General features: G+C 42.4%; 1 long non-coding RNA gene across 1 annotated transcript in view; it reads left to right on the top strand.

Moving 5' to 3' along the window:
* The first annotated feature begins 1,834 nt into the window (after positions 1 to 1,834).
* LOC122460377 overlaps positions 1,835 to 24,569 on the top strand; it is a 71,561-nt gene continuing 48,826 nt past the window's right edge. Inside the window, exon 1 of the long non-coding RNA XR_006281641.1 lies at positions 1,835 to 1,899. This is a non-coding gene — a long non-coding RNA (uncharacterized LOC122460377). The remainder of the gene's footprint in view (positions 1,900 to 24,569) is intronic.

The raw sequence follows: 24,569 nt of genomic DNA on the forward strand, positions 1-24,569 counted from the left end.
CTAAATCAATGAAGCTCATACTCAGAAAGACCTCAAGACTTCTGGAATATGCTGCTCAGACAGTTTAACTTTTGTTTCTACTGCCTGACCCTCCCTTCTCACATTTGTCTCCAGACTTCTTCTCCTTGTCCAGACCTATTCTGCCCCCAACAATCTTCTATTCATCGAACTTTTTGAAACTTTGCACTTTTAGAGAGAGGTAAGGGATTGACCCTGTGTACACAAAACTGCAAAGGGACAATAGGGTTGAGGTCTGTTATTTTTCACCTCAATATATTATTTATTTTAAAACATTTTTGCTCTTAACAAACATGTTATCTCTGTAGACACAAATCCACAGTTTGAGAACTGGAAAACTAAGCATCTCTGATGGTATCTTCTAGACTGAACACTGAGTGCCACTGGGTAGATAGAAAGATTAACCTAAATAATCTTATACAGAAGCCCCTGGAACCCCATAAAATTGGGTCCCTAATCTGTGAACTATTGGAACTCATTTACAAAACTTTTCTTAAACATTACACGAATATATTGTCTCATACAATAGAATTAGAATTTATGATCCATATTTCATGATGAGATATCTTTGAGCTATAATGTATCTTAATTAAAACTATCTTTAGATCAGGTTTTTTCCTCAAAAAGCATTTTATTATAAAAATCTGATTTAAATAAAAAAAATCTGATTTTTAATTTTTTTTTAAATCATTGATTTTTATCCACCCAGATTGCCCAGTATTCTGGCTGGTATAGAAGTGCTGCAAGATAGGCCATTCTCTTTGTACTCCTGGCTTGACTGGAAACATGATATATTGGAAATCCAATCAGAGAGCCTATTGTCCTGAGATTTCTAGCTAAACTGTGCATACACAAAAGTTTGGCTCATTTAGTCAGCTTTTTTCTCATCTTTTGGGTGCATTGCTGTCGTGGATTAAAAACTACACACCACTGGAAGTTCAAGCATCGCTACTTCGGATATTAGTAACAACTGTACATAGCTGTTCCAAATACTTATTTATATATATTTGCTTTTGGAAAAATTAAATAAAAACAAAAAAAATGAACACGTAAATAATTCAATTCATATAAGAAAATGAGCACAGGATGTCAAGTTTTGTTTGGACCAACCATGACAGTATTGTTCTACTTATCTGACAGTTTTTGCATGTTCAAAACAGTTTTTAAGCCAACCCATTGCTTCCAGATTTACTATTGATGGGTATTTTATAAATAATATTTTTAAAACCTTCCTTCTGACTCTTCTATAATGTTGTGTATTAAATGAAAATGTTTCAAATCAGAGCCAGAAAAATAATGTCAAGTGGTAATAGCAAAAATATTTCAGACTTTCTTTTACTCCAACTCTGCATATGCATCCGCTTTTCTTATTTTCTTGTGTGTTAGAAAAATAATTTTATCAGGTTTTTTTTGTATAATAGGCGAGATGAGAAAAATCTAGATGACTGACAAGAAATATTGATAGAACATTTTATGTTCTTAGGCTTCTGTTATTGTTCATATGTGTTTGGTTCATGTAGCACTGAAACACTCAATTGCTTGGAAAAATTCCCAGTTGTCTTTATATTTACGGGAGATAATGGGGCTTTATTACTGTAGGAACAATAAACATATGAAATTTCCAGTTATCTTCTGACCTTTGCATAGCATAACCTTCTTTTGTTATAATCATTTATTTACTCCTTTGGTACAATGTGACAAGACCTCACTAAAGGTTCTCCTGTGGCTTTTGACATCATTGGTCACAGTATTCTTACGAGCTTCCTGTCCTTTTTAATCAACACATCACCTCTCCTCCCTCTTTTTCTTTTTATAGTGCACCCATCACCATGATATGTGAATGCATCATGGACAGTGTTTGCTTAGTTGCAACAATTACAGGTAGGTAAGAAAAACAACAACACTGAAAGTCTGTGGTAGAAGAACTGGGACTATTATACCTTCACTTAACTTAGATGCATACTTTAATCAGCAATGTAAGATGCCTTTACCTGCAGCAGGTAGCATACAAACTATAGGTGTGTTTTGGAGGAAAAGCTACAAGGCTACTGCATTGCACATACTTTAACTGGATATTAATCAGATTCCTAATTAAGAGACTCAAACACTGGATTCAGAACACTGTTCATTTTAAGGAAGTATATTTGCACTGGTTTATAAACAGATATGTTCTGACATGTGTTTCTGTACTGTTTCATCCCGCTGTGCTCCTCCTTTGATTCTCTTGATCTTTTTCTGTTAGTTATATCATGCATTTATTGTAGGCGTTCATAAGTAATTTTGAGTCGAACATTAACAATTAATTATTAAACTGCATGGTGGTATGTTATGTGAGAACATGTTGATTTTCTCTTTTACACTAGCATATAATATGATCAGATATAATTTCTTCTTTTTATTTGATACTTCATTTGTGTTTCCTTATGATAAACAATTACAATACTAATCTTCTGTTAACTATAGAAGTTTGGTATGTGACTTCTGAAGTTCTGACAGTCATTGAAGACTAAGCAAATAGCTATCACTGAATAATTTACATGAATTTAGTCTTTTTATCTGCTCATAGAGCTTTTGGAACCAGACCACAATATCTTGACATTTTTAAATTTATTTTAATATACATGACTATTTTGTGAGTTTAATTTACTCTATGGATTGAATGCAAAGAATTCACTATAGTTATTTGAAATGTGAGATGATTGGATAGCTGTGTCTAGTCAAATAAATCACGTGATGTTGTTTTTAGTCCCTGGTTAGATGAACATAATCCTTATGGGGTTGAAAGAATAATGCCTGTAGATATCAAAGCACTTTTCAAAAGACAGAAGTAATATAATTATCCCTTTTTTGCAGATGGGGAAACTGAGGTAGATAGATGAAATTATGTGTTAAAGGTCAGTGGTAGAGTCAGGAATAGAATTCAGTTCTTCTGAGCACCACATCACTTTGGACTTCAAAAAAATCTCAGGGAGAGGCAGAAGATAACACTTTTAGGGCATTTAATAATATTTTAAGTATTTTTCTGTCTGGGCCACACAAATATAATTTCAAGAAAAATTAGGCTACTCTAAAATTTATTTGCTGTGCACCAATTATCATATGCATACAAAGTAATTGTGTGTGTGTGACCTTAAAAAGTGTACACAGACAATTGCATAGTCCATTTATTTAATGGCATCTGTATCAGTACTCTGCTTAGTGGTTTTGATAACCCTTGTTCAGCAGTATTAGTGCAAATGCTGGAATTTTGCTGGAATGCAAATTTAAAATGAACTTTTTGTTGCATTTGTGTGAGTAAAATTCAAAAATTAGTTGACAACAGAAAAGTGGTCAGAACATTGTGAAAACAAGCTCATCATAAAATGTGACTGAATACTTGTAGATCTGAGAGTGGAGTTATAGGCTACAAGCCAAAGTTAGACATTTATAACGTGCTTTAAATGTATGATTACAAGACAATGTTATTGAACATTATGGTTTAATTTTAAATTATAATATAAAATAAAACAATATAATATAAACTACAAAATAAAAGATGAAAATAGAATATAAAATACATTTCTAAATGAAGTCTTTTGAAAACAAAAAATTGAAACATTTAACTCTGATTTTTTTTAAGATGGTATTTCACTGAAATTGACATGTTCCTGCAGAATGCTTGATTTCAACAACTCAGCATTTATAGATGGAAAAATATTCAGCTGGAAAAATTTTGAACAATTTTACACCTTATTTTCGTATAATAAATCAACACACCAATATGACTCACATAGTTGTGAGTTTCTGAAATTTTATAGAAGTGTGAACAGGATTATTTCATTGCTATCTTAATGATTTGGTATGCTTCACACCATGACCTTACTATTCAAAACAAGTGATTTTGTGATCTTTGAATAGCTCTGTTCCTTTACCAGTTGTTCACTGAAATGGGCCTTTCTCACAGAATGCCCTCTAGGCATTGGCAGGTTGTTCCAGGTTTCTGTAGATACTAAATTTATTTGTCATTTGGTACTGATGAATATAAGCATCTTTCAGTCTAGCTCCTTGTTACAATACTCAAATAACTTGATAAACATTGTGGTTTGGTATACACAGAAATGGACTGAGACTCTGCCTTAGGCCATGTAGTGAAGCTGGTATCCAAATGATTTGATTTTCTGTGTATCATTTTCTCCATCTATAAAATGGGGATAATGATACTTACAGAGAACTTTGCAAAGCAATCTGAGATCCACACATGAAAAGCTCTATATAAATGTTAAGTATTATTTTTTGTCTATTTGATCACTTTGATAGCTAATTGCTGTGCAACTGATTAAAGATAGCACTGAATGTGCCCTAATAGCACTAATTTCACATCTCCTTTGTGCTTGATGTGTATATTTTTAATTTTCTTTCTTTTTTGCCTTCTATTTCCTCTTATCCAGTCTTCCAGCTGTTTGCTGATCCTGGGTCATTGTTATGGGAAAGTCTCAATTTCCTAACAACTTGAGAGTTTATGTGGTATGGCTTCTTCATACAGTATATTGTTTTGTTTTTGCAGGCTTTATTCATTTGCTTTGTTTATACGTTCTTAGGACCTTTTCATTTTTCTTTGGTGTCTGTAGACATGTACCAAATGCATGTGTCTTTCTTTGCTTTTTATGAAATTTAAATCAGTTCGCAACAATACTTTCAATTATTGGGCTCTTAGCTTTATAGTAACTTCCTCCAGTGGGCGTGTGACACAAATGCTCATGATCATCAATTTGTCGCCTTTAAATATGGTAGTCATTGTGGGTGATAGGCATTCTTTGATCAGGTGTTAGACAGATCAAATACATTTTGTTATGAAAAATGTTTTTGTAGGATGAAAACAATGTGGTTGCATTTTTCTTTTTCTTCATTTAAGCTTTCTTTGTTGGGTCTGCTTGGTGGATATATTATCTTTGTAGTCCATATCTTAAAAATATATTTTGTTTTATTTCTTCTAATTTTGTTCTGCAATTTTGAGTACAGCCACTTGTAGTAAAGTACGAGAACAGAGTGAAAACCTGAACCTGCTTATCAAAAGGTAATTAGTTTTAAAAATGACTTTTTTGTTGTCAGGTTGGTTATGGGGCACTGAAAGCTGCTATGGTCCAAGATATGTCTTCCATACACATGTCTAGATAATATTTGGGACTCTGTAATTTTTATTGAAAAATGTGATATTAAGGCTATATCTACAGGGCCCACAGTTCAGACTAGTGGGGTGTAAACTGCAGTGTACAGTAGTGTGCGGCACTGTAATTTACCCTTGTGGATGCTGCTGACATAACTAAAAGATACCTAGTTCACATTAACATAGTCCTCTTTCAAACACACCTACATCAAAGAGAAACTAGGTGCCTTTTAGTTTGTGCCAGCAGCATCCACATGGGGGAATTACAGCACAGCGTAGCATGCTAGTGTGCGCTGCAATTCACACCCCTGTTATCTGAACTGCTTAGAGTCTCAGAGTTTAAAGTATAGTAGGATGTGAACCAGCTGACCTTAAAACCTCCAGTATTTCCAACTTTGTAGGGGTGGGTGGACTCTTCTGCCACTGTCCACTACAAGAGCCAATCTAAATGAAAGGCTTTGAGTTCAGATCCATGGCCTGGATGGTAAGCTTGCTTCTTTCCCTTCTTCTTGCTTGAAAAGCAGAGACTGAGTAAGGGATAGTACTTATGCACTGAACACAGAATGATATCAGGGGCTGATGTACATGCTATGAATAAACAAGGGAGGCAGTGACCTCCTAGCCCCACCAACTCCATTTCCATAGAATTATTAAGTACCACTGGATGTTTTCATCTTTTTTCTCTTTTGTACAGTCCCTTCTGCAACTTCCATTAACATGATTTTATCTTCAAAATCATGACAATAAATTTGAATACATATAAGGAGACTTTTTGCAGGGGAAGAATTGGCGTATGAACCTGTTGGCATAGGTATGCTATAGCATTTCTGAAATATGGGCTTATTTCTCATAGGATGAGACAAGCCAATAAAAGGTACCAGTATATTTCATCCTCATATGCAAACCCTACTAAAATTTTATAGCTTCCTACACCCTAGTACTACATCAACTGTTTGATAACACAATTTATCATTGAGACCCTCTCGTCCTCTAGTCTCTATCCTTTCTTAATTTGATTAATCTTTGACATAGAAGAGGAACCAAATAAAACCCAGCTATAAAGAAGTACAGCATAAGTTTTATTTTTATACGAATGGTCCACTTCACCTGCTGTATGGTATCTCCGTATAGTACTTCTCCATGTTAATAAGCAAGATTTAACATTGCAGAGAAGTGCTCTTTTACTTTCTGTTTTTCAGTTTATGCTTTTTTTCCCCCAAAGATCAGTAAAAATTGAATTTTAAATCAAAATGTCATATGATATTGGAAAAGCATTTTTAAAGTTAGAGAGCTAAGTACATTGCTCCCGTTGCCTCATTGGGTTTCTACCTCATTAGCTCCACTCTGTTAATATCTGAGAGAAAACTGCATGCACAAGAGTAGACTAAGCACAATGTACTAAGAATGGACTAAGTCATGATAGCTATAAGATATATAATTTTTATTATATAATGCCCAAGGGCCCCAATCAAGATTGGTACTGTACATACATCTACTAAGAGACAATTCCTGTCTGAAAGAATTTACAATCTAAATACCTGTACCTGCACCACTAAAGTCAATGACTTCAGTGGATGCTGGATTAAGCCATAAATAGGCAAGACAGATACTTGATGCGGGAGGGAGGAACAAGAGTGATCGTAATACAGATGGGGCTACGAGACACATAAGGTATGTCTACGTTTCGAGCTGGGGATATGATAGAAATACTCTTAGAAGTAGATCCTCAGCTAGTATAAATTGTCATAGCATCATCAAAGTCAATGGAGCTATGACAATTCACACCATCTGAGGATCTGCCACCAAGAAATTAATGCCTTCTCCAGAGTCACTGAGAGAGCCTGTAGCACAGTTGGTAATTGAATTCAGATTGCCTGAGTCCTAAACCAGTGCATTAACCACAAGACTATCCTTTCTATTTAAACAAAACATGTTTGCCTTTTCCTATCCTTTTCCCCCCTGTAGCCTGCTTTTCAGTGTAGAGGTGAGGTTTAGTAGGAGAGAGCTTACATACAGTGAGATTAGGTGAAGAAAGCAGAAAACATATTTATATGGAAGTATTCAGGGTATTTTTCTAAATGTTTAAACTCAAATTTTGGCATGTATGGTTCCTTACCATTTTTGTTTTAATGTCAGCTCTAAGATACTCACTTGACTGTAAGCCACATGTCTGTTTCCCCCCATTCCTAAAGGTAGCCAAAGGTAAACTGGGCCTACATTTAAAGCAGCCCTGTGATGAGTTTCATATAAGTCACATTGTCTGGAATGATCATTTAGGGGAGTATTGTGTTCTGGCTCCATCACAGCCTATATCACCGCCTATGCCAAGAAGTTGAGAAGCGGATAGCATAAAGTCAGCATAATTAAGGCAGCTCTAAATTGCCTTTGTGTTGCTGTAGCAATGCAAAGGTAATTTGACCTGGGCCATTAAGTATTAAATTGATAAATTAAATTGCTCCTATCTAAAAATGCATCAAATTATGCTTTAGTAACAGTCTGCCAAACAAACAGTGAATGTACTCATAAACACATATGTCTTAAACAGACATTTAAATTTGGAGGTTCTTTGCAGTTTAAATGGTGGGGAACCCCAGAGGAGGTCATTCAAATAATACAGAATTTAATAGGAAATTGTGCTTAAACATATTTGTCTTTCCCAACTCAGTCATAACCAGTTTCTAAGTACATTACAATTTAACATCAAGACTATTAAATACCAACCATCTTCAACAGACTGTAAAGGAAAATATGTAAAAATTCAGTTGAAGAAAGATGTGTCTGTCAGTCCATAGGAGTCATGAAATTATTTAGTTTTTCCAATTCGGGTTGCTTTAGCGTTCAGCCTCTGCCCCCTGCAGAACTGGTATAAAAAACTAAAAATTGATCCTCTAAAAGAAATGATGAGCTGAAGTTGTAAATCTGGAAGCCAAATGAGAGGAAATGAAATGATATATCAAACTGCAACAGAATTAAAAAATCAGAAACTTGCAGCTTTGGCCTTGTCAGAACAGACTGCTGCTGGAGATGATTCTCTCCAGGAGCGACACCGGCTCACATGTTTTGAGACTGTACCAGGATACAATCCTTTTGGCTAGAAGTAGGCAGGAGGATTAATGTGATAATGGAATGCTCCTTAAAAAGTACTTGCCAGACTGTGTTTTGGGATATATACCATCATCTTAGAAACTCTCCAGCTAACGGAAAGTTTGGTTCTCTAGAACAGTGCTTTCAGCCAAACAACCTATGCTGCTTATGGAAGGTCAGACTCCTTCCAAAGATAGACGCTTGGCACAGCAACGTGACTGACCTGGCAGCTAAGGAGCAGATAACATTTTGGAGAAAAGGGACTTCAGATAAATTTGAAAAAATCCTAGTGGATGGAAACTAAGACATTGCTCTCCTTTCCCCTCCCAGTCCTCTCCCTCTCTCTTTATTTTTTTGTCTTGGCTCTTCACTTTTTTTGGGGGGGGGGGAAGGGAGGAAAAAAAACTTGCTGCTTTAAAGGAAAGTTCCCCACTATTAGATATGGTCGATACTATGAATGAGAAGAAAGCTTAATTGGAAATTTGAGCTTTCAATTCTAACACATACATTCCCCGAGTATGCGAAATCAGAAGTGTTACCTGTCCCATAAATTGTACAGTATAGCCTGTCAGGTCTGTCTGTCTTCAGGATAGTAAGTGTTTAGGTGGATAATTCACCAGGCCATGAACTGATTTCCTTTTATTGATAACAATGCACTGTTGAACTGGGAAATGGTATAATAATGGTCAAGTTGTAGATGAGAAGTCTAGGGCAATTCGTCATATTCACACAGGGAAAATTTACAGGGCATATTTGAAGGTTTCTTAATGCAGTAGATAGAAGTTACTAGTATTTGATACAAGTTCACAATCGATCTTACTATACAACATGGTGAGTATACAAATCCTTAGATTCTCTTAGAAGGTAATGTGGCAGGGCAACTCCTTTGCCTGGTCAGTCTCATCGCTTCTTCCTTGCGGGGATAAGGAGCCTGAAGTAAACCAGTCTGACTCTGGAGGGTTTTTCTCTTCATTCAGGTTTTGTTTCCCCACATTTACATGGTGGGCCTCAGGGCGGGCCCAAAAAGTCCGTGTAAGCAAAAGAAAAGAAACCCCCAAACTAGAATGAAAAGAGAAATACTTTCACCTGCCCCTTCTTCCAGTATGTTATCTTACTACACTGGCTCCTCATTGCCAGGGTTTCCCCAGGCAGCTGTTATCTTAGGGCATGGCTACACTTGCAGATGTAGAGCACTTTGAGTTAAACCCATCTTGGGAGAGCGCAGTAGGGAAAACGCTGCAGTCTATCCACACTAACAGCTGTAAGCGCACTGGCGTGGCCACATTTGCAGCACTTGCAGCTGCATTGGGAGCAGTGCATTATGGGCAGCTATGCCACAGAGCACCTCTTCCCATTCCTTGTGGGAAGGAGGTGCAGGTGCTGGGCATTCTGGATCCTGTCCCAATGCCCTGTGATGTATTGGTTTGCATCCCAGCAATTCCTGTGCTTCTGTCCACATTTGGTGCCATCTTTCAACGTTTTTTGTACTGCGTGCTTTTGGTCTGCGGGAGTGGAGCCCCAACTGCTGAGGAGTATGCTGATGATTCTCGCTACACATCATGTTTGGCAGTTGAGTTATTCCTTATGATCCAAAGTGACAGTGAGGGCTCCAGTGATGATATCGACTCGAGTAACACATATGACACGAGTTTGCTTATGGCATTCACAGACATGCTCTCCACCGTGGAACGCTGCTTTTGGGCTCAGAAACAAGCACTCAGTGGTGGGATCACATCGTTATGCAAGTGTGGGATGATGAGAAGTGGCTGCAGAACTTTTGGATGAGAAAAGCGACTTTCATGGGACTTTGTGATGAGCTCGCCCCCACCCTGCAGCGCAAGGACATGAGATTGAGAGCTGCCCTGACAGTGGAGAAGCCGGAGGCTATTGCAATCTGGAAGCTGGCAACTCCAGACAGCTACTGATCAGTCGCTAACCAGTTTGGAGTGGGAAAGTTGACCGTTGGAATCATTTTGATGCAAGTTTGCAGTGCCATTAATCGCATCCTGCTCAGAAGAACCGTGACTCTGGGTAACGTACATGACACTGTGGATGGCTTTGCACAAATGGGTTTCCCTAACTGCGGAGGGGTGATAGATGGCATGTATATTCCAATTCTGCCACCAGCCCACTTAGCCTCAGAGTATGTTAATCAGAAGGGCTATTGCTCTATGGTTCTCCAGGCACTTGTGAATCACCATGGGTGTTTCATTGACATTAATGCAGGCTGGCCAAGAAAGGTGCATGACACATGCATCTTTCAGAATACGGGCCTGTTCAGGAAGCTGCAAGCCGGGACTTTTTTCCCAGACCAGAAGATCACCGTAGGGAAAATCGAAATGCCCATTGTGATCCTTGGAGACCTGCTTACCCTTTAATGCCGTGGCTCACAAAACCTTACACAGGGAGCCTTGACAGCAGCAAGGTGCAGTTCAACAGGCTGAGCCGGTGTCGAATGACTGTGGCCATTTAAAGGGCTGCTGGCACTCTCTGTATGGGAAGCTGGACCTGGCCGATGACAGCATCCCCATGGTTCTATCCATGTGCTGTAGCCTCTATAACATTTGTGAAGGGAAGGGTGAACGATTCACAGAGACATAGAACTCGGAGGTTCAACACCTGGAGGCTGAATTTGAACAGTCAGAGAGCAGGGCTATTAGAGGGGCCCAGCACGGGGCTGCAAGGATTAGGGATGCCTTGAGGGAGCAATCTGAGACTGAAAGCCACCAGTAATGGCTGGTGTCCTGCATGGGAGTGATTCCAGTGTTAGCAGGAATCTGTGTTTGCTATGCTGACTTGCAGTGCCTGTTTCTTTCCTGGGCTAAGGTATCTTTTACTTTATGCAATAATAAAGAATGTTTTCAAAGCCAAAAAATCCATTTATTGAAAAGAAACAACTGCTTGGGAAACAGAAAGGGCAAGGGGAGATGGGGTGGTACAATCACAGATTTGCGTATGTCCTGTTATCATACTCAGCTTTCCTGTCTGGAGTGCTGTGCAATGAGTGCTGCACATCAGGATGGCTATACTGCAGGGTGATGGGGATTGAGTGCAGTGGGTGAGGGTCATAGTTTTCAGGGCTAGGTGGTGAAGCTACAGGTGTTGGAGGAAGCTGGTGGCGATAAGAACCCAGATATTGGGGAAATTGGGTTGGAGGTGACATGGGGCACAAGGGAAAGAGTTTTCAGACAAAGGCTGCAGGGGGGGAAGGCGCGGTAGTGCTCCACCTGCATGGCTACAAGCGCCTGGATACAGTCCACTTAGCGCTCCATTATGCTTATCAACCGATCATGCTTTGCTGCCGGAGCACCGCGCTTTTATGCTGGCGGTCCTCATTCTGCTGGCGGATCCTCCTTTCACTGCCCCACCACAACTCCTGAACTTTTTGATTTTCATTACTTGAATGCTGCATTACCTCATGCAACATGTCTTCCTTGCTTCTACATGGCCTCTTTCTGATTCTTTGGAGTCTTTCAGCTGGTGATAACATGGATGGCTGAGATCTCAAGGTTGCATCTGTAAAGGCAAAATGCAACACTTAACAGAGGCAGCATTGTTCACACCAGACAGAGCAATGATTCCCCTGAACTTAAGCGCAAGCACAGTGTACACAATAGCATAATTTGCCTATCCCAAAGCGAGAGCATATAGCCCACGGGGGCCCCAAAATGGTGAGTAAACACGGGGTCAAGCGTGACTGATTGTTTCATGGCTGTACTGTCCTCTGGGTTTCTGTGCCTTGGGGAGAGCCAACAGCTGCAGGGGGCCCCTATACTTAACACAATCCCCACATTTTCCACAAAAAGAAAAGGAGGACTTGTGGCACCTTAGAGACTAACAAATGTATTTGAGCATAAGCTTTATATCTCGCTGCTGAGGGTGACCTGGGAAACAAGGGAGGGTCTTCTACTGCAATGCAGCTTCCGCCCCAGCCGATATGCAGCCAGCCTGTGTGCAGCGATGATCTCCCGCCCCTCATGGTACAGTGGCGCTGACAAGTTAGCCTTACTGGGACAAGGACCACAGTGGCTCTCCCGAGAAACCTGCTAAGCGCATTGCCCAAGTTCTGGATGAGACCTTTTGAAGAGATCACTGAGGCCGATTACTGTGATGTGAGAGAGCACATCAATGCCCTATTCTGCAACTAGACATGCATGCCTCCCTAACCCTCCTCACCCCAAGAGCCTGCACTGAATAACTTCCTTCCCAAAACAAAAGCTGCTTAGCGGGAACCTCCTCTGGTGTTTGTCCTTCCCCAAGCACCAGCTGCTGCGACTGGCTACCTTCCTCCTGGCTTGAGAACAGCTCCTGGCTGCATGCATCTAGGGATTCCAGGGTGTCTTCCTGCACCTCAGAACTCTCGCTCCTGCTTTGCTCCTCCTCCTCCTGCCTTGTTGAACTGGGCTCTGAAGTGTCCATGGTGGTACTTGGAGTGGAGGTGGGGTCGACCCCAAGTATCGCGTCCAGCTCTTTGTAGAAATGGCAGGTCGTAGGGGCAACACCGGAACGGCTGTTTGCCTCACGGGCTTTGCGGTAGGCATTCTGCAGCTCCTTCACTTTAATCCTGCACTGCAGTGCATCCCAGTCATGGCACTTTTCCATCATCTCCCTTGGTATCTGCCTGAAGGTATCATAATTCCTATGGCTGGAGCGCAGCTGGGGCTGGACAGCTTCCTCCCCCAAACACTGATGAGGTCCAGCACCTCTCCATTGCTCCATACTGGGGATTGTCTGGCGCATGGAGGAATGGCCACCTGGAAAGATTCGCTGAGAGCACTCCACGCCTGGCTGAGCAAATAGGAAGGGGATTTTCAAAATTCCCAGAGAATTTAAAGGGCGGGTCTGACGGTTGGTCACTTGAGGGCAGGGCAGTAGAGTTCAAAGTGATGACCAGAGTGGCTAGAACAGGCATTGTGGGACACTTCTGGAGGCCGATCAGAGCGCACTAACAGACCAGGGCATCCACACTGGTGCCGCGGCGCTCCAGCGGGGGTGCACCAAACATTATTCCACTTGCCGAGGGGGAGTACCAGGAGCGCTCTAGCCACGGAGTCAGAGTGCTCTATGTGCCTTGCCAGTGTGAACGGGTAGTGAGCTAGTGTGCCCAGGGCTCCTTTAATGTGCTCTAACTCACAAGTGTAGCCAAGGCCTTAGTTTCTTTCCCTATAGAGAGGGGAGACAGCCTTCCATCCAGAGGAAGCCTTTCCTTCCTGCCACTGCCCCTGATGCAGCCTGTCTCTCATCTCTTACCTCTCCTCTCTCATCTGAATAGGGGTTTTTAAAGATCATTGGCAGTCTTTAACTGGCCTTAAGTGTATCTAGTTTAGGGTGACCAGATGTCCCGATTTTATAGGGACAGTCCTGATTTTGGGTTTTTTTTCTTATATAGGCTCCTATTTACCCCCTACCCCATGTCCCGATTTTTCACATTAGCTGTCTGGTCACCCTAATCTAGTTAACCGGAGGTAACCGTTTTTCAGCTCATAGGGAACAGGGTCTTCACCATTCTAGGGCTGATATATTTGTCCTCCACCACTCTCAGGACTGACTTTGTCACAGTAAATTGGCACTTTCCCATGTGACTGATGGTTATTCTTGATTTTCTAGATGATTTAAAACAATGCATATCTCTATTCTGAAGAATATTTATGGTTGATTTTATCACATTTTGAGGCTTACGTAATAAGTTTGTTTCCAAGTTGCAATTTCCATGTTCCACTCTTGTGCTTAGTACAATAGCACACACAGCCATACTATTAAACTGGAATGGCATAACATTCTTCTTCTTGGAGCCCTGAAGCCAAAAACATCCTGAGTATAACTCCATTGACTACATTGGAATTACACCAGGTATGAATGTGACCCTGGTCTTAATTCTTACTAAAAGTTTGGGGTCAAATTCTGCTCTCTGTTACACAAGCATAAATCCAGAGTAACTCCACTGAAATCTCTGGAATATTTTAAGATTTAAAGCAGTGGGCAGATTTTGGCTCAAAATTTTAAAATCCATTGTAAATCCATTTTAAAATCTCTTCTCAGCAGACTGAAAGACACATACACGCAGGGCATCATTTTTTCAAGAATTCTGCCACATAATAGTCAGTAGCTGGCATGGTGATTGGTCTGTTTCTGTCAAAATGAATTATTACTTTTATACTATTCCCATGTGATTCTTCAACCTTAGTTCATTTCAAAAAGATGTTAACATACTGTGCTTTTTTTTGTTTTTTGTTTGGAAGTTGGACATTGGAAAATCTTGGCTCTTTCTTACAAGCGTCTAAGCTAGCCACCTTCCAAGAGGATCCTGCAGAGAGGCCTGTACCTTTGGTACAACTTTAGTTAACATTGACTTTTTTACAAAAATTCTAATTTAAGTGTGATTTTTTTTTCCTTGCTGCAAAACTGATCTTGCAAAGCCTAGTACACTTGGTAATAGAAGAAGGGTGAGTGTCAACAGCTGTTGCCTGAGAGCTGTGAAATGCAGATAGTTTGTTGGAGTTCACATAAAGTTGAGGCCTCTAGGGGATCAGGATAATTGTTCATCAAAATATGGTGACAGTTGAGCTGGCTTTAGCAGTAGAGAGCCACTCTGAATGTGCATCAACAGAACCAGTTTTGTCAGTCATTGAAGCGAGCTGACCAACAACTGCCTCCTGGGTTTGAAGTGTTATGGCTAATTTACTGCAATGAGAAGCAGGTCTTGATCTTGGTACTCTTAACTGATGGAGACAATTTAGAACTCTTTGGAGGATTGTGCCACTATTGTTACTATATGCAGAGTTAAATGAATCAGGGTGATTTTTTTCTTCTTTAAAACTATTTTGGGTTTACTGTTTTTTTTTCTTGCTCTAACTGTATTATAGTGTAGGCAGAAACATGCAGGACCTAGTCTTGAGCTCACTTAACTAGTGTAAATCAGGAGTAATCAGTGGGTTTACACTGGTGTAACACCAATGCACGTGAGACAAAATCAGGCCCATAGCCTTTCTGAGATTGGAAAAAATTCTTATTTCTTACAAAAAAAGAAGAAAATTTAAATCAGTGAGGGGGTGGATGTTTGCTGCAAAGGCAGTTTGAGAGTCCTGTTCTTGTCCTAATCATGACAAATGAATCTGATATAATGGATACTGATAATTAAGGATGACAAATGGTTTACCTTTTCAAATACTGTGGTCTCTATTATGTCTTCCATGTGAATAACCATTTTTTAAAATTTCAATAAGGGACATGATGGTTATTAATTCTAAGTATAATACAGTGTAACTGAACTGACTTTGGCCCTGAGAACTTTTAAAACCTCCTTTCAATTTGTACAAGAAAGACATCTAAGGAAATTTTACATATTATTAGAAGTATGAATGGACAGTAAAATGCTTTATACTAATAAGTAGCTCTGGGAATGTGAAGCCAACTCTCCCCAATATCCACCTAAAATGAATGGTAAAAACTACTTGAAATGAAGTAGAGTAGACACAGTAGAGAAATTAATGGAACAAAATATGTGTACAGAGAAACAGGTAGATCTACTGAACATGATAATAAATTAAATAATTTAATTAATAAAGCCTTGATATATTGAAATGTCAAACAGTTGAGCAATTTGACCCTTGTAGAGAAAAAGAATCTGACTGACAGTCAATTTTACAGCAATTTCATGCTGAAATAATTCCATTAATTTCAGTGGAGTTACTCTCATTTTACTACCATGTAAATGAGATGAGAATCAGGCCAGTAGTCTCTAGAATATAAAATTAGATTCTTTGTGGGACTAAATGGCGTACAGGATTGATTAAAAAAAGAGACAAAATGTGTAATTTGTATACTAATCCACTGGAATCTGGCCCATTCAATTAAATGACTGAAAATTGTTACTTTATTATGTCTTTTTGGTGGTCTCAATCCAATTCCCAATAAATAGATCTCCAAAAAAATTACAACAAACAAAACAAAAACCCCTTTAATTGTCAATTACAGCAAAGAGCTAGGAAAAGAACACAGGATGCTGGATCTCCAGTGTTCTACGGCTCATTGGCAAATAGTTTGCAATCCATTGGTAAAATGTATGTTGACTCTCCTCTAGTAGCTGGTCTACATAAAGAAAAACAATTTGGCCCAGATCCACAAAGAGATTTAGGTGCCTAAATTCTCTGTAATCACAAAATCCCCACTTAGTTGCTGCCTAATCCTGAAGGCACCTAACCTGAACCATTGCCTATGATTCCACTGTAAAAGTTCTCTAGGCACATAAGTCTCTGCCTCAGGCAGCAGTACACGTGCCCAGTCTCCCACCTAAGCCTAAATTCAAGCAGCAAACCACAGGAAGACAGGTACTCCTCTGCCTAACTCATCTACAAAGCTCTACTGGTTAGGGCTGAGCTAAAAATCTGAGCAGTGGTGGTGGTTATCTTGTAACTTTTACCCAGTGATTAGTGGACTCATTTGGGATGTCAGAGAGCCTGATTCAGTTCCCATTCTGCCTGATCAGGAGAATTCTGGTGAGGGGTCTTTTAATCTATGCTGTTGAAACCGTGCCACTTTTAAAAAATGCTTAGTCACTGGGCAGAAAGAGAGTGAAAGTGTCTTTATAGCCTGGTGGTTAGGCACTCCCCTTGGATGTAGGAGACCCAGGGTCCAGTCCTACAACTCCAATGACTCTTCCATTATTTATTCAAAACAAAACAGTTTCAACATGACACAGACAACTGATTTGAGCACTCTCCTGAGAGCTGTCAAAAACCCAGTTCCAATCCTATCAGGCAGAGTGGGGAGTTGAACCTAGGTCTCTCATCTAGGGTTGCCAGGTGTCTGGTTTTCGACCGGAATGCCCGTTTGAAACGGGACCCTGATGGCTCCGGTCAGCACTGCTGACCGTGCCATTAAAAGTCCGGTTGGCAGTGCAGTGGGGCTCCCTGCCTGCCCTGGCTCTGTGTACCTCCTGGAAGTGACTGGCTTGTCCTTGCAGCCCCTAGGCACAGGTTGCAATCAGGGAAGCTCTGTGTGCTGTCCTCTTCCTGAGCGCTTCCCCCTGCAGCTCCCACTGGCTGGGAACCACGGCCAATGGGAGCAGCGGGGGTGGCACCTATGGACGCAGGCAGCGTGCACTGCACAGAGCCACCTGGCCGTGCCGTCATCTAGGGGCCGGATATGCCAGCCGCTTCCAAAAACCATGCAGAGCCAGGGCAGGCAGGGAGCCTGCCTTCACCACACTGCACTGCTGACCGGGAGCCGCCTGAGGTAAGCGCCGCTTGGCTGGAGCCTGAACCCCCACCCGCACTGCAACCTCCTGCCCCTGCCTTGAACCCCCTCCCAGAGCCTGCACCGCACACCTCATCCTGCACCGCAGCCCTGAGCCCGCTTCCACATCCCAACCTCCTGCCCAAGCCCAGTGGAAGTGAGTGAGGGTGGGGGGAAGTGAGTGACAGAGGGAGGGGGGATGGAATGAGTGGGGGTGGGGCCTCAAAGAAGGGGCAGGGCCGGGCCAGGGCGAGGGTGTTCGGTTTTGTGCAATTAGAAAGTTGGCAAACCTACCCACATCCCAGGTGTGTATGTCTACCACTCAGCTATAAGGTGGGCAGCAGCACCGTTCCCTTCTCTGGCCATTTTATTTGGAGAAGGCAGGCACTTAACTTAGTCTTGCAAGAAATGGGGTAGGTGCCTAAGCTGCCTGACTCCAAGATGGGGGTTTCTGGCTGGGGGTCTAAAGCCCTGCCCTGCAGCCTGGCCTGAAGTGCTGAAGTCTGTGAAAGAGATGGTGCTTAGGACACATCCCTGTCATTGGCATCTCCAAATGGCTAGCTTATGTGGCTTCCTGCCTAGAGTGCTGGCATTTGTGGATCTCATTCTTAGGCACCACTCTCTCCTTATGCATCGCATAGGGAACCTAGGCACCTAACTATGCGTTTTGTGGATCCCATTGTTCCACTGATTTTTTAGGTGCCTAAAAATTAGGTGTTGCAATGCTGAGCATTGCAACATGTAAGTCCCTTTGTGGGTCTAGGCCTTACTTTCTTAGCTCAGGTGGTAGGGGTTTGTGCTGGGGAACTGGATCTAGTATTCAAACCTTCTGGATGTGTGTATTTTTATTTACACATGATGACATTTCTTTTTCCATTATTTAAAGAAAACTGCTTAATTCACACATTGAAGGCAGGTTTTATGGGTAAGTGACAGGGTATAATGTTTTTTTATGACCTGACATGCAACAAAACTCAGCTGTTCCACATTTTGGTCATTTGTCACACATTCTGATTGCTTGTGTCACACTGGCATGGTGAGTCAGTGTAGACATCGCTTGTGCTATGTCCGTTTTATGACTTCACAGAAAATATCTGTTTCCAGGGCTATTAATTTGGCTCCTTCCGAAACCATCAAATTTACAAGAGTGTGGTACATTACAATTGTAATGATGTAACATGAGTAATACACATGTTTATATAAAAAAGAATTTACAGACTCACAGACCATTGAACAGATTCTTACTCACAGATTTTATGCTCCTGTGCTGAATGTGGTGTTGATGACATCAGCAGAAAGCATACTAGGACATCTAAGAGACAAAGTAGACTGCTGTTTTGGGGCTTCTTCTTTACAGGCCTACTATTATTCTTTAATCTTTTCTGGTTTTCTTCAATTTTACATGTCCTACAGAACTCATTTCCCTAGAAAGACAAAGGGAGTTTATTTGTTCTTCAGTCCCTTCAAGGAGGACAAATACTCTTGCCAGCCTGAACTTCATTTTCTTTCACATTAACCCTGTGTTTCAGCATATTTTATCATCCAGATCATTTGCAGTATTTGAGAGAGATTCCATTATTGTCATCCTGCAAGTTGCATCAGTTTCTATAGGCCAGATTTTCAAAAGTGCACTGCATTCAGCTGCTCCCTCTGAAAGCAAAGGGAGCTGCTGGGAGCTCAGCACTATTGAAAAGCTGGCAAAAAGTGTGGTCCTCCACATGAATTATTCATGACCCAATTCTGTCAGATTTATTCACACAAATAGCTTACTTCCTGAGTAATCCTATTGATTTGGAACAGTGTTAGTTCTGGTGGCAAAATCTGAGACACATGAAGCAACTCTAAGGCAAACCCTGCTCACGTTTTTCATACGAGCAGTTCTGCAATACAGCAGAGTTATGAAGTTGAATTGAAGTCATGCACAGAGGTCAATGGAATAACTCATAAGAGTAAAGCAAGAAGGATCCCTGGTGTTGATACCAAAACATGGCCAGTAGTTCATGTTCCTCTCTTTAGACATTTCCAATTCAGTCAGACACTATGGAGCCAGATTTCACATTAAAATACAAAGGTAGTTAGCAAAGGAAATGCAGATGTGAGCTCTGGCTACAAAACTAGTAGACAGGCCTTGCAAAGTGTCTTTCAGCTTAAGTAGAAGGGCTCTATTTGTGGGGCTAGAAGGGCTGGATTCAAACTCCACTTTGTGATCATAGTTGGTTATAAATTGATGAGGATTTTTATTATTATTCCTACATACCAAGATGTTTTCCAACAAGCTTGTAGGAAGTTATCCTGCTTTTGGTCCCTTTTAATATTTGAAAAATTGCATATATGTAATCATTTGTATTTGCAGATATCTCTTAAAAATGATTTAGGAACAAAGCAAAGTCAATGAAATGTAGGCTCCTAAATACCTAAAAGCCAGATTTTCAAAGGTATTTAGGCATCTAAGGGTATGTCTACACTACGAAATTAGGTCGAATTTATAGAAGCCGGTTTTGTAGAAAGCGTTTTTATACAGTCGAGTGGGTGTGTCCCCACACAAATGCTCTAAGTGCATGTAGTCGGTGGACTGTGTCCACAGTACCGAGGCAACCGTCGACTTCTGGAGCTTTGCACTGTGGGTAGCTATCCCACCGTTCCCGCAGTCTCCACTGCCCATTTGAATTCTGGGTAGAAATCCCAGTGCTTGATGGGGTAAAACATTGTCGCGGTTGGTTCTGTGTACATATCGTCAGGCCCCCTTCCTTCCCTCCCTCCGTAAAAGCAAGGGCAGGCAATCGTTTTGCGCCTTTTTCGTGAGTTATCTGTGCAGATGCCATACCACGGCAAGCATGGAGCCCGCTCAGCTAACCGTTACCGTATGTCTCCTGGGTGCTGGCGGACTTGGTACTGCATTGCTACACAGCAGCAGTTTATTGCCTTTTGGCAGCAGACAGTGCAGTATGACTGGTAGCCATCGTCGATGTAGTCCTGGGTGCTCTTTTAACCGGGCGCCTGGGCAAACATGGGAGTGACTCAGCCAGGTCATTTCCCTTGTTTCATCTCATGGCGATTGAGTCCTACCAGCAGTGCACTGTCTTTTAATCTGCAGCTAGCCAGTAGTCATACTGCACTGTCTTCTGCTGAGCACCCAGGAGATGACAATGGCTAGCGGTCATACTGCACAGTCTGCTGCCAGCAAGATGTATAAAGATAGATGAAGTGGCTCAAAACAAGAAATAGACCCGATTTGTTTTGTATTCATTTTCTCCTTCCTCCCTCCCTCCCTCTGTGAAATCAACGGCCTGCTAACCTCAGTTTTGAGTTCTATCCTTGAGGTTTTGAGTTCTATCCTTGAGGCGGCCATTCAATTTCTCTCAAAGCCACCCCTTTGGTGATTTTAATTCCCTGTAAGCCATGTCATCAGTCATAGAATCATAGAATCATAGAATATCAGGGTTGGAAGGGACCCCAGAAGGTCATCTAGTCCAACCCCCTGCTCAAAGCAGGACCAAGTCCCAGTTAAATCATCCCAGCCAGGGCTTTGTCAAGCCTGACCTTAAAAACCTCTAAGGAAGGAGATTCTACCACCTCCCTAGGTAACGCATTCCAGTGTTTCACCACCCTCTTAGTGAAAAAGTTTTTCCTTATATCCAATCTAACTTAGTGAAAAAGTTTTTCCTTATATCCAATCTAAATCCAATCCAGTCGCCCCTCCCTCCATCAGGGCAAGAGCAGACAATTGTTCCGCGTCTTTTTTCTGTGCAGATGCCATACCATAGCAAGCATGGAGCCCGTTCAGATCATTTTGGCAATTAGGAGCACATTAAACACCACACGCATTATCCAGCAGTATATGCAGCACCAGAACCTGGCAAAGTGAAACTGGGTGAGTAGGCGATGTCAGCACGGTGATTAGTGATGAGAACATGGACACAGACTTCTCTCAAAGCACGGGCCCTGCCAATGTGGGCATTATGGTGCTAATGGGGCAGGTTCATGCAGTGGAACGCCGATTCTGGGCTCAGGAAACAAGCACAGACTGGTGGGACCGCATAGTGTTGCAGGTCTGGGATGATTCCCAGTGGCTGTGAAACTTTCGCATGCGTAAGGGCACTTTCATGGAACTTTGTGACTTACTTTCCCCTGTCCTGAGGCGCAAGAATACCAAGATGAGAGCAGCCCTCACAGTTGAGAAGCGAGTGGCAATAGCCCTGTGGAAGCTTGCAATGCTTCAGACAGACAGACAGCTAACGGTCAGTCAGGAATCAATTTGGAGTGGGCAAAACTACTGTGGGGGCTGCTGTGATGCAAATAGCCAATGCAATCAAAGATTTGCTGATATCAAGGGTAGTGACCCTGGGAAATGTGCAGGTCATAGTGGATGGCTTTGCTTCAATGAAAAAGCCACCTAACTGTGGTGGGGCCATAGACAGAACCCATATCCCTATCTTGGCACCGGAGCACCAAGCCAGCGAGTACATAAACCGCAAGGGGTACTTTTCAATAGTGCTGCAAGCACTGGTGGATCACAAGGGACGTTTCACCAACATCAACGTGGGATGGCCAGGAAAGGTACATGATGCTCGCATCTTCAGGAATTCTGGTCTTTTTCAAAAGCTGCAGGAAGGGACTTTCTTCCCAGACCAGAAAATAACCATTGGGGATGTTGAAATGCCTATAGTTATCCTTGGGGACCCAGCCTATACCCCTTAATGCCATGGCTCATGAAGCCACACATAGGCAGCCTGGAGAGTAGTCAGGAGCTGTTCAACTATAGACTGAGCAAGTGCAGAATGGTGGTAGAATGTGCATTTGGATGTTTAAAAGCGCGCTGGCGCAGTTTACTGACTCGGTTAGACCTTAGCGAAATCAATATTCCCACTGTTATTACTGCTTGCTGTGTGCTCCACAATATCTGTGAGAGCAAGGGGGAGACGTTTATGGCGGGGGGAAAGGTTGAGGCAAATCACCTGGCCGCTGCTTATGCACAGCCAGACACCAGGGCCGTTAGAAGAGCACAGGAGGGCACGGTGTGCATTAGAGAAGCTTTGAAAACCAGTTTCATGACTGGCCAGGCTATGGTGTGAAAGTTCTGTTTGTTTCTCCTTGATGAAACCCCCCGCCCCTTGGTTCACTCTACTTCCCTGTAAGCTAACCACCCTCCCCACCTCCCTTCGATCACCGCTTGCAGAGGCAATAAAGTCATTGTTGCGTCACATTCATGCTTTCTTTATTAATTCATCACACAAATAGGGGGATAATTACCAAAGTAGCCCAGGATGGGTGGTGGAGGAGGGAAGGACAAGGCCACAAAGCACTTTAAAAGTTTAAAACTTATTGAATGCCAGCCTTCTGTTACTTGGACAATCCTCTGGGGTGGAGTGGCTGGGTGGCCAGAGGCCCCCCCACCGCGTTCTTGGGCGTCTGGGTGAGGAGGCTATGGAACTTGGGGAGGAGGGCGGTTGGTTACAAAGGAGCTGTAGTGGCGGTCTGTGCTCCTGCTGCCTTTTCTGCAGCTCGACCATACACTGGGGCATATTAGTTTGATCCTCCAGCAGCCTCAGCATTGAATCCTGCCTTCTTTCATCATGTTGCTGCCACCTTTCAGCTTCAGCCCTCTCTTCAGCCCACCACTTACTCTCTTCAGCCCGCCACCTTTCCTCCCAGTCATTTTGTGCTTTCCTGCACTCTGACATTGTCTGCCTCCATGCATTCATCTGTGCTCTGTCAGTGTGGGAGGACAGCATGAGCTCAGAGAACATTTCATCGCGAGTGCGTTTTCTTCGCCTTCTAATCTTCGCTAGCCTCTGGGAAGGAGAAGATTCTATGATCCTTGAAACACGTGCAGCTGGTGGAGAAAAAAAAAGGGACAGTGGTATTTGAAAAGACACATTTTATAGAACAATAGGTATACTCTTTCACGGTAAACCTTGCTGTTAACATTACATACATAGCACATGTGCTTTCGTTACAAGGTTGCATTTTGCCTCCCCCTACCGCGTGGCTAACAGTGGGGAACATTTCTGTTCAGCCATAGGCAAACAGTCCAGCAGGAATGGGCACCTCTGAATGTCCCCTTAAGAAAAGCACCCTATTTCAACCAGGTGACCATGAATGATATCACTCTCCTGAGGATAATACAGAGAGATAAAAATGGATGTTGTTTGAACTCCAGCAAACATACACTACAATGCTTTGTTCTACAATGATTCCCGAGTACATGCTACTGGCCTTGAGTGGTAAAGTGTCCTGCCATGGTGGACGGAATAAGGCTTCCCTCCCCAGAAACCTTTTGCAAAGGCTTTGGGAGTATATCCAGGAGAGCCACGAATGCCAGGGCAAATTAATAATTAAACATGCTGACTTTTAAACCTTGTATAGTATTTTAAAAGGTACACTCACCAGAGGTCCCTTCACCTCCTGGCGGGTCCGGGAGGCAGCCTTGGGTGAGTTCGGGGGGGTACTGGCTCCAGGTCCAGGGTGAGAAACAGTTCCTGGCTGTCGGGAAAACTGGTTTCTCTGCTAGTTTGCTGTGAGTTATCTACAACCTCCTCCTCATCGTCTTCCTCGTCCCCAAAACCTGCTTCCGTGTTGCCTCCATCTCCATGGAAGGAGTCAAACAACACGGCTGGGGTAGCGGTGGCTGAACCCCCTAAAATGGCATGCAGCTCATCATAGAAGCGGCATGTTTGGGGCTTTGACCCGGAGCTGCCGTTCACCTCTCTGGTTTTCTGGTAGGCTTGCCTCAGCTCCTTAAGTTTCATGTGGCACTGCTTCAGGTCCCTGTTATGGCCTCTGTCCTTCATGCCCTGGGAGATTTTCACAAATGTTTTGGCATTTCGAAAACTGGAACGTAGTTCTGATAGCACGGATTCCTCTCCCCATACAGCAATCAGATCCCGTACCTCCCGCTCGGTCCATGCTGGAGCTCTTTTGTGATTCTGGGACTCCATCATGGTCACCTCTGCTGATGAGCTCTGCATGGTCACCTGCAGCTTGCCACCCTGGCCAAACAGGAAATTGAAATTCAAAAGTTCGTGGGCCTTTTCCTATCTACCTGGTCAGTGCATCTGAGTTGAGAGTGCTGTCCAGAGCGGTCACAATG

This window comes from Dermochelys coriacea, chromosome 5, assembly GCF_009764565.3.
Source record: "Dermochelys coriacea isolate rDerCor1 chromosome 5, rDerCor1.pri.v4, whole genome shotgun sequence".
Lineage (NCBI taxonomy): Eukaryota > Metazoa > Chordata > Testudines > Dermochelyidae > Dermochelys > Dermochelys coriacea.